Source organism: Amblyomma mixtum, chromosome 3 (assembly GCF_055824585.1).
Source record: "Amblyomma mixtum isolate Tamu chromosome 3, ASM5582458v1, whole genome shotgun sequence".
In the NCBI taxonomy this organism is placed as follows: Eukaryota; Metazoa; Arthropoda; class Arachnida; order Ixodida; family Ixodidae; genus Amblyomma; species Amblyomma mixtum.
Window position 1 is genome coordinate 96,274,094 of NC_143014.1, and position 11,001 is coordinate 96,285,094.

Genomic DNA, 11,001 nt, shown 5'->3' on the forward strand with positions numbered 1-11,001 from the left:
GGGCCCGACGTCAACGTGTCATTTTTCTTCAGCCCGTGTCCCCTCCTCCGCTGCCGCTAGTTGCCCCAGCCCGAGCGCACGGGTGCAAAATGATGCGTCCGAGCCAACAATACCGTCCAAGAAAGGTGGAGGCACAGAAAGCGTACATCACCCTGTACAAAATATCGGCACGGCCGACGATACAGGAAGGAAACGCGAGCGTACGCAAAGTAGCGGGACGCGGGGCTATTTTGCATGGCCCCGAGGAGCGAAGAAAAAAGAAAGAGAACAAAGGAAACATGGATGAGGCGATACGTCCTCAACTCCACTTAGTTGTGTGCAGTGCAGATTTAAATGTGACCCGATCAAAGAAAGAGAGTGAGAGAGAGAGAGATTACATTTTTGAACACCGTATTTGCTTCGTTATGTAGTGTGCCGCTTTCCCGCTAGCGATTCCTCCTCATTCGGGCCTGAAAAACGTTCGTGGAAGCCTTAGGTGTTCGAAATTTCGGCCATCATAACTTGCTCCATGTACGAGTGCGTAGCGGCACTATTTCGGCACTATTTTCTGTCGCGCAAAGCCACAGCTGTAGAACCTGATCACTCGCTTATCCGCACAGTCGACATTTGTTTTAAGTAGAGCTCAGGGAAATGGAAATACGTAAGGCAACACCTGATTTTCATGCAACCGACGGCTACCCTTCAAGGATGAGCGGAAAGCATACACTGTTTCTTCTATTTCTAGGCAATGTTGCCCCCGGCTGTTAATTTCCGCTTAACAATCGCAATGACAGATAGGAGACTTTCTGCGATGTGAAACGTATGACGCTTAAGGAAAAAACACCATCTGGTCAACAAGCACAAACAAGGCGTTCCGTTTCGTCTTGTTTTCACCCATATCAGCAGCTCCGGCAGTTCTGCGCCTCCATGGTTCCTGTACTGCCCGCGAATACGAAACGTGAACAGCATAATCCGAACATCGCGATTGGGGTAGACACTAATACAGTTGATTTTCACTTCGAAGGCGCGATGACCTCGGTATGAAAGGGTGAATGAATCGAGCCTATCTGTCACATCTAGCAGCTAATATGCTACGCGGGCGACCCAGCCGCTTGTTCAGTTGATACTGGCAGATAGGGAATGGCCACAGCATTCGAACGACGACCTCTGTTGTGCATTTCTGACCTTCATCATTGCCTTCCGGGCTCGGTATATAATTTTTTTAGACATAAGTTAACCTCGGCCAAAGCGAATGCACATGTACGATAAGGTGTTGTTCTGACCTCTAGGCCACTCTTATATAGTGCCGATGTGCTCCCCAGCGCGCCCGTTCGAGAGCTCGAGACAAGTATGTGAACGCCTGAACATACCATCATAATTACACGCATTTCAATTGGTCGGCTTACGTGACTTCACCGAAATCAATTTTTTTTTTACCGTACACCCGCGTCCCATAAAGTTTTGCTGCTAAATGTGTGTCCCACTTCCGCGAACTGCACGGAAATAAGGGGACCACTTCGTGGCCATGCAAAGTACAGGCGCGCGGCGCGTGTCCGTGCCGACGCCTTCAATAGGGAACGATGCGGACAAGACAACCCCCCCCCCCTCCTCCCCACAGCGGAGTGAAGAAGAGGAGAAGAGGGGTGTTTTACTTTGGACAAGGGCACCATTATTTATCCAATAACATGCCCGCTCGAGAAGCCCGGCCGGCTATGCGCACGAGCGGCCCTTCAAAGAAGTACCATGCTCGGTTTTGCGCCTGCGCGTGTATGTACGTGCCCGAGCTCCCGCTCTCCTGCATAATCTCGCCCAGGCATCAACGAGTGGGGGTTGCTGTACACGCAAAGAAGAATAGGAAAGTAAAAATGGGGATGAATTGGGGAGGAAGAAGGGGATGGTGTCGCGAGAAAACGTTGTAGGCGCGACAAGATCGCGCGCGTGCTTCGCTCGAGCGGTCACCACAGCGGACGTGTATTCATGGGCGAGCTAGGCTTTTACCGGAGTATATATCCCAAGGGGAAGAGCTCACTGGCCAAGGCGAGTGTTGGGACGAAAAGGAACATGACAGACAGAGTGAGAAGTGTTCTCCGACGGAAAGGAGAGCTGCGGGGTGAAACACGTTATTGTTGGCCAGACGACACCTGAGGTATTGCGGTTGCTAAGAAAGCAGCTTGAACCTCTACGAGGAAATTCTTTAACTAGTTTACTTCGTGACCGGTAGATGGCATTAAGCGTTCTACATACCTAGAGTTACTGTATATGCTACCAAAGGTATATGCTACCTTTGGTAGCATATACAGTAACTCTATACATACCATGTGCAGTTTCTACCAAGAGCTCACTCCCAACATTTTTGGGCTGATATTGGCATACGCGCTTCAACCACTATATACCACCTTACCACCTTACCACTATATAAGTATAAGCCCAAGTGCATGAGTCCAAAGTGCTATAGGTGGTGCTTTTGAGATACTGAGTGTGCATCCGTTTTAGTTATATTCTGAGTATCCCTATCGCCAGCCCCAGCCGTAGGGTACAGCAGTGGTTCACTGTCCATGTGAGTTCGTGTTATAGTGAGTTGAGCTATATGCCCACAATACTCGTCGTTAGCCTGCAGGTTAGCGGGTCATTACGAGTTCAAGTTTTCAGTGAGGTTGCCGTGAGTCTGGGTCTATTGAGACTCTTGCAGGTCAACTGGCTCCGTGTCCATGCGCATTGATGTGAGTCTAAGCGACACTGAATTTCGCTGATTTGAGTTCGAGTAAAATACACCATGTGAGTCTGGCTCAGAATCGTTCTGAATCGGCGAAAAGTCGAGTGGCGGCGGGCCCGGCAGCACAAGAACGGTTCATCTTTTAACAGCGGTTCCATGGGAAGAATTTGCAGGCGGTCATTGCGTTACGCTCGAGGATTTCCATGCAAAGTGGCGCCAGTGATGTCCCAAACGGTGAAAGCTCCTGGTGTCCTTGAAAGACGTGTCAAATAAGGTACGCTGATTGAAGAAGTTAAAAAACCAAGTCAGAGTTAACCAGAAAAGCAATACCTGCCTCTAGGGTCAGCAAGGATACCGTAAGGTAACTACGATTCAGCATCCTAGAGTAACACAAAGGTTATTAGCTAAAAAATAAAAATGCAGATCGGAGTGGACGGAACAAAGGTGAATTTCGTCTCTCCGACAAACCATCATACCAAGCGCAAGTGCCTGTAGCAGACTTGCGTAAAGAGAGGACCAACAACAAGCGACGTGGCAACACTGTAATTCATATTTCATGCACCTGAAATAGAACTTGCCGACGGCACTCTTCCCTTCGACGCGAAAAATATGCGCAAATGCAAGGGAAATAGAGAGTAGCAAAATATTCGCATTTTGACGAAATGGAAACGGCGTGTTAACGGCTACGTTCAAGCCTTTTCTTCCCATCTCACTCTTCGCTCAAACATCCTTCGTTCGATGGGGAACAGGTACGAGAGCGAATAGTCCCGTCCACTCCTTCCCTCCCTGGTCTCCCTTTCTCAACCCTCCCCCACTCTCCGACATGGAAAGCCTTTCAACCGGAACATCATATATGCGCATGTACCACCTCCGTCTTGCACACCCCTCGGACCCCGTTTTTCTTCGACTCTCCTTCAATTTCCTGCGCTGACTCGCACTTCGGAAACGTTGCATAAAGAAATTGTGCTTGATAAGTCTTTGCCCTGATTCATGAGACAGAAGGGTTTATTCGGGCCTGTCCTGCAGGAGTTGATGACGTATACAAGTTTTCAAAACCTAGTTTTACCAGATTCTTGCACCCCGGACAGATTTCTTAAATGTCGGGTTAAACCCAAACCCGATTTCTTCCTGAAAATAAGCCTTCTAGGGAACTTTGTTATCCTGTGCAGAGGGCTGGCGACATATGGCGCGAAGATTGGCCTTCGTCTAGTGCTTAATCCGCAGGGGTGTTTTCTTTTAGTGCGTTTATGTGCTTAATTTGAGGCTCAGTTAGAATAGTATAAGTTAAAAGCGAGAATCCAAAACACGATTAATGACCAGACTCTCGTTTGCATCACTGCATGGTGCATAATACATGCTAACGACGACCTGCTCCAAGACTCTTCTGCGGTTTAAAATGGTCGCTTTGACGGTGAGCGATTGTTTTCGCTGTCCACAAAGGTATACGCAGGCAGGCATTGCACGAACTAGGAAGTGCTGCGCAGTAGATGATAATGCATGCGGGTAAATAATGGCACTATATGAGAAAACAAAGAAATATCTGGTAAGGTAAAAGTTGTGCAGTGCGAGCCGCCATTTTCACAGTGGTTACGAAATAATTAGCATCATTGGAAATTTTAAATCATTACAAAATAAACTAATAATTAAGAGCACGTTATATCACGGTAAACACGAGCATTTATACTAAACTGTCTTCTGCTGCAAAAAGTTGGGGAGGCACTTTAACTCCGTCTTAAGGGTAAGACGCGATAGGGTATAAGTTAATTCACATATATGAAGAATTGGTCATCCTCTATCATTCTCTGTCATTTTATAGCGACCAATAATCTCCGAGAAACCGTCATGGTGTACACTTTGCTCACTGTCCGGTGGGCAGGTTGTGATGACGCCACAAGGTCACGTGACCTAGGTGACCCACTTACCTTCAAAGTTGCTTCTCTGACCATTTTGGGGGGATTTTTTGCTCACTGTCAACGACGCCGACGACGAATTTTCTGCGACACGAGTTTCTGAACACCATCGCGTTAATATATGACCCAGTGAAACAAGAATTATCGGAAGACTTCAAAAAATATCACGAGATTCTTAGCTCCCGAATTCGGGAAGAAATAAAACCCGAAAACGAAGTCTTATTTATATTTCGAAGTATAATTTGAGCGTGTGTATGTGCTAAGTAAACAAAGTCAAAGACTGTACCTGCGGTGCGTGGTTCAACAGCATTGGAGTGGAATACAAACGATTTCCTTCAACTAAGTCTTTGCAGGTAGAAAAAAAAATGCGGTTGTCGGTTCCAGTAAAGTGGGAAAAAAATCTAAGCGACCGATTTATTCGGCTCATGTAAAGCACATGTGCTGAGCTTACAGGCCATTTCATTGAATTCCTTCTCGCTTGTAACAGACTTTAGAATTATGAAAGCCACCCCGGATATTGCTTCTTGCGGTCTCTGTTGCAGAATAACGAATATGACACCAGAGCATGATTAGCATGTCTGGTGAGAAAGAAACCGCCGGCCTTTGCAAGCTCCGCCATTCTCATTCAAACGTGTCGACTAGTGCCGCCATCTGGCCGCAAAGCACAAAATTATGTATCAACCTGGGTTGATGCAACCTACTGAGCATGATTGGAGGAAAGTTTTCGCGATAAAAGGAGAGTAGAGAAGACGTGCTCTCAAGTGCCAGTTATCGCCGCTTTGGAAACAGTGTAGCAGCGCTGGACCACTGTTATGCGACTATTTTCCCCCGATAGAATTTCTATAGAATTCAAAATATAACCAAACAGACCAACTGTACATAACAGCCCACAGCCTCTGCGTTAACCTCATGTTCTTTTATTTTTTGTCGGGTTACCAACTGGCATAGTTCTCGGCCTCATGTTCTTCATGCCCATATATGCTAAAGAATACACTGCCCATATTAGGGTCTAATTAAAATAGACAAACAACCTACTTTCAGGGCACCTCGAAAATTTTTTCACTTTTATTTTCTAATCGTAAATCTCTACCATCGAAAGCAACAGGCTTAGTAAATTATCCTGTCCGTAATAGAACAGAATAGAATAGAAAAGCCTATTCTATTCCATTCTTGCATCTCGGTTGCTGGTGACCCTGAATGCAAAGCAGCAAGACGATCAGGCATGCAGGTCGCGACCGTTGATCGCATTTCCCAAAGACTGTGGCATAAAAAAAAGAAAAAAATAAACGATGCGGTTGCCTGGTCACAGCCACGCCTCTGCAGAGAAACAGAAATGAAACGGATTAGAAATTAGCTCGGATTAGACTGATTAGATTAGAACGGGTGAGAAGATGAAAATGAGTCATGCCATCGTCAAGCATGCGGATGGTTAGTGGAATATAAGGGGAATCGAAGTGGTTAGAGTAAAAGTGAGAGCAAGGTAGTGCCACATAGCGGCTCTGTCATAGAGAACGCAGAGCTGCTAGCGTGCGTCATGCAACGAGTCATACAGATAAAGACGAAGAAGGAAGGCAGGGATGTTAACCCGAAGGGTGTTCTGGTTGGCTACCGTGCAATTATTTTCTGTTACCGTTTCTTTTTGCCCTGGAACATGTATAGACTATATGGCATGCTGTTACCAAGTTATGGCTGCTGTACTGGCGCCTTTCAAATGCGATGGTCAAGTGTGCATGCGCTTGTTTCACTATATAATGCGCATGTGAGGGCAGCGCTAGCCAATTCAGCTTGCTCAGTTCCAACAGCACCGCCGTGGTGCACAGCATTTTGGGGTAGCTGACGTAACGGCCTCGCAGCGCCACCTTCCATCGCATTAGCGAGAGCGAACCAAGATAAGTGTGACAATATTACGCATAACGTTACGCATGAGAAAGAGAATGTTACGAAGCAGGTGCGAATCTCTCGTGCATGGTTCCCAGTCTGCCTTCCTCAGGCGGTCAGCCTGGTGGTAGGGCACATATCCAGCCTGGATGGGCTTGGGCCACATCAGGGACGGCGCCCCGGACTACGGGGGCGCCCATTCCTTCTGGACAAATAGAAATTTTGCAGTCAGTGAACGAATCAATCAATCAACCATCACTTGAATGTCTTCTCGCTTTTGCTGCGGCGCCTGTCGCTCGCAGTTTCTTTTTTTTTTTTACTGGAGAGCGCTGCCCGTGATTGTTCGAACTTGCAAACGCGGGCAGCGCCCTCTGGGTTGCAGCACACAGTGCCCATAATGAGTGACTGCACCGAAGAGTTGTGACAGGAGCTGGAAAATGCGCAGAAAGTGCAGTTAGTTTTGAAAGTACCCTTGACGTCACTGGAAGAGTTCCCGAGATTTATTTTAATAAATTTTAGCGCACTCAGCCCGTTTTGTCAAGCAAACAACAGTCCAGTGTAGAAAAATGCCAGGCATCCCAATCTTTTTGAGTTTGAAGATTTACTTGCCGCTTGGAACTTTATCAAAGGCTTTTGTAAAATCCAAAAATACTGCATAATTTCGGTGGTTCTTAAGAGTGAATTACTTGTGCAGCTGCGTTGCTGTACTTGAACAAATGCTAAAACTGCGCGAGGACAACTTTTTCTCCAAGAGCTCATTTATGTAGTTCGCCGAAAAGCGTTAAAGAAATTTAACGATAATTTTGTAATAATAGGCGATCCCCGTTGTTAACTGCAAAGACAACTTGGGTCACATTGAAATCATCTGGAAGTTATCCTGACGAGTGTGGAGTACAAAATTTTTTTTCAAGAAATGTGGCAATAAGTTGAGGTTGTCGGTTTAGACATATGCTTGAGATTCCGTAAGGACCACAAAAAGTTTTGGTTTTTAAGGATCGGCAGCATGTATATAAATCCAGAATAAGAAACAAAACTGGAGTGGACATGTGATAAGAGAGTAATTACTTATTAGCATCCACCCAAGCGCAGCCGTACGGCGGAAAATGAAAGCTTTACAGCGATTACAGAAACTTTGTAGTTAAAGAAAAATTCGTCGGTGCAGGGTTCAAAGTAAAAATTATTCAAGTAATTACTCCCCTGGTACAACGAACAAAACCCGAATTAGAAACAAGCTTCTCCTGAAGCTCGGTAGGCAGACATTTGACACAGAAAATGAGCTGTGCTGTGCCATGTCGCCGTCATCTGTTATCAGTGTGCCATCAGTCAATATCTGTGAAATCAGTTCTTCTCCTTTATACAATGTACATTTCGAACATGTGGGGAGCGCAATAAAACAATATGGAGGGCAAGTAAAGGTAATATAAGTGCTTTAGGCCAGTACCAGTTTGCCAACTTTTCCTTATTGCTGCAAATTTATATGCTCGCCGAGTCGATTTCGCGGTGTTTTGAATGTAGACAGATTATTGAGAATTTGCAGTTATCAATGCAGTATTTAAATCACGATTGGCCACCACTCCTCTCAGCCGATAAATTTTGGAGGATTTTAGCTGCTGAAAATGTCCACTAGGTTCCGCTACACTTATTTTTCTTGTAACCTTCAAGGAAAAGCCACTCATCATGTTAAGTAGGACTCAGATGGACAGTACAGGTCAGATCTTCGACGTCGTGCACTCCTTTCGAAAATAAATTTGTACGTCTCTTTTTTTTTGGAAAATTTTTTAGACGGCTCTTTTTGTTTCTTTTTTTTTATTTGCAACGCGTTCTGAGGCGCACCCTTCGTATTTCCGGTGCTCTCGAACGAGCTACTTTGTTTGAGACATCAAAGCTCTAATGCAAACCAAAACGAACTTAGAAAAATGCCTTCGCGACTAGTGTTACAAAGAAAAATGTCTCGTTTAAGTCGGGAAAGTATAAAAATAAGGATGATAATAATATTTACAGAAAGTATTCCGAAAAAAAAGGAAATACTGGTGCCAAGTGCACACAAAGTGACAAAGTCAACCGATGGCATGCAATATATATCAAACATTACAGGCACTAGTTCACATAATGAAGGCCCAATGGTGACCTTTGACATTTACTGTACAACATTCAGCAGCAGATGAAATTCACTTTAGCCACGCATTAGATATGCTCGCAATATTCTAGCAAGCAAGCCGAGGAATTGACCTGTGGAATATCTACCTTTGCAAATAAAATGCCAACTAATATCATTGCTGTGCCTATCGAGGTCACGTCGTACATAGAATCGGTATGGGTTCGGTTGAGTTGTGGTCCCACGGTCGCCATCATTGGCGTCATTTACCGCCCTCCGGACATGAATTCTTCATTCGCAATTCAGTTTTCTAATTTACTAAGCGATCTTACTTGTCGTTTCCCGAATTCAAGCTTACTTTTACTTGGTGACTTTAACTTTCCGGCTATTAACTGGTCGTCTTTAACAGCTCCTGCCAATGATCCCGAAGCTCAGGCTTTCCTCCAGTCCTGTCTCGATTTCTCTTTGCAACAACTTATTTCTGAACCTACGCGTCGTTCCGCCACTACAGCCAATATTCTCGATCTTATCTTGACAAGTGATCCTTACCTTTGCTCCAACATTGCGCTCTTAGAAGGCCTTTCCGACCATTCCATAATCACGGGTAACCTGAATTTTGTACCCCATAAAAAGGTAACACGTACTAAACAAATAAGGTGCTACAACCGAGCAAACTTCGGCGAAATAAACGCTCAGTTGTCAGTCTTTGCTGATCATTTTCTTCACGATTTTTCGTCACGCTCCGTGGAAACGAACTGGAACCTGTTCAGCGTGAAACTGGCTACTCTCATTGACAGATTCATACCCGTCATCAGTATCCCTTGCACTAACACAGCGCCTTGGTTTAATAGGCATCTACGTCGCCTTAATAACAAGAAAAAGCGCCTTTACAGACAAGCCGACAAGAACAGACACTCCGAATCTTGGAAACGGTACAAACTATGTGATAAGGAATATCAGTCTGAGTTGATATCTGCACGTAGGCACTTCTTCACACACGATCTACCGGCAATGCTAACAAACAATCCACGGAAGTTCTGGCAGATAATAAACCCCGCTAATCATCCTGACATTACTCTTACTAACGCGGAAGGCAGCAGTGTTCCAGTGGCCGAATGCGCCGAACTTTTCAATAACGCATTCACATCCGTTTTTACCCGTGAAGATCTCCCTCTACCTCCTATTTCTGTCAGCACTTCTAATACATCAATGTCCGAAATATTTATCAGTGAGACCGGTATCTTATCCTTACTAGGGAAGCTTAAAACAACATCAGCATCAGATCACCTTGGCTTTAATAACAAAATACTCAAAAATTCATCTGATGGTATTCATCGCATCTTGTCCGCTATTTTTTCACAATCTCTATCATCAGGCGTGATTCCGCTGGACTGGCGTCTAGCTAAAGTTGTGCCAATTTTCAAGTCTGGCGATCGTTCCTCACCACTAAATTACCGACCCATTTCATTAACTAGCACTGTTTGCAAACTTCTTGAACACGTAATTCACTCGCAGGTAATTAACTATCTTGAAGAACATAACATTATCTTTAAATATCAACATGGGTTCCGCAAAGGCTACTCTTGCGAAACGCAACTTGCCGGATTCATTCAAGACATACATTCATCGATTGATGCTGGCATTCAAGTAGACTCCATATTTCTTGATTTTTCTAAAGCTTTCGACAGAGTACCACACAACCGGTTATTAATGAAACTAGCACTGCTTAATATTAACCCTCTTGTCATTGCATGGGTTAAAGATTTTCTCTTTTCCAGGTCTCAATTTACAACTGTCAATAACCACAATTCGTCTTTCAGCCAAGTACACTCTGGCGTCCCACAAGGAAGTGTGCTTGGCCCCTTACTTTTCCTAATATTTATCAACGATTTACCGGATTCCATTTCTTCCCATATCAGACTTTTTGCTGATGATTGTGTAATTTATCGCAAAATTTATTCTAACACCGATTGCCAATCCCTTCAATCTGACCTGGATTCAGTAACAGCATGGTGCTCAACCTGGCTTATGCAACTTAATCATTCAAAAACTAAATTGATGTCTTTTACTAACCGAATGTCTCGAATTCAAACAGCATACTCCTTAAATAATACCTCACTCGAGCTAGTCACCACGTATAAGTACTTAGGACTTCACCTTCATTCAGACTTAGCATGGAACCACCATATTAACCTTATGCTTGCATCTGCTAATCGGTCATTAGGTCTCCTAAAACATAACCTAAAGCATGCTCCTCCTCACCTCCGTGCTCATGCCTATACCACTCTAATTCGACCTAAAATTGAATATGCCTCGGCTATTTGGGACCCTTACCAATCTTACCTAATAAATAACATTGAATCATTGCAGAACCGCGCCGTTCGTTTTATTTACTCCGATTATTCACGTAACACCAGCGTCACAGC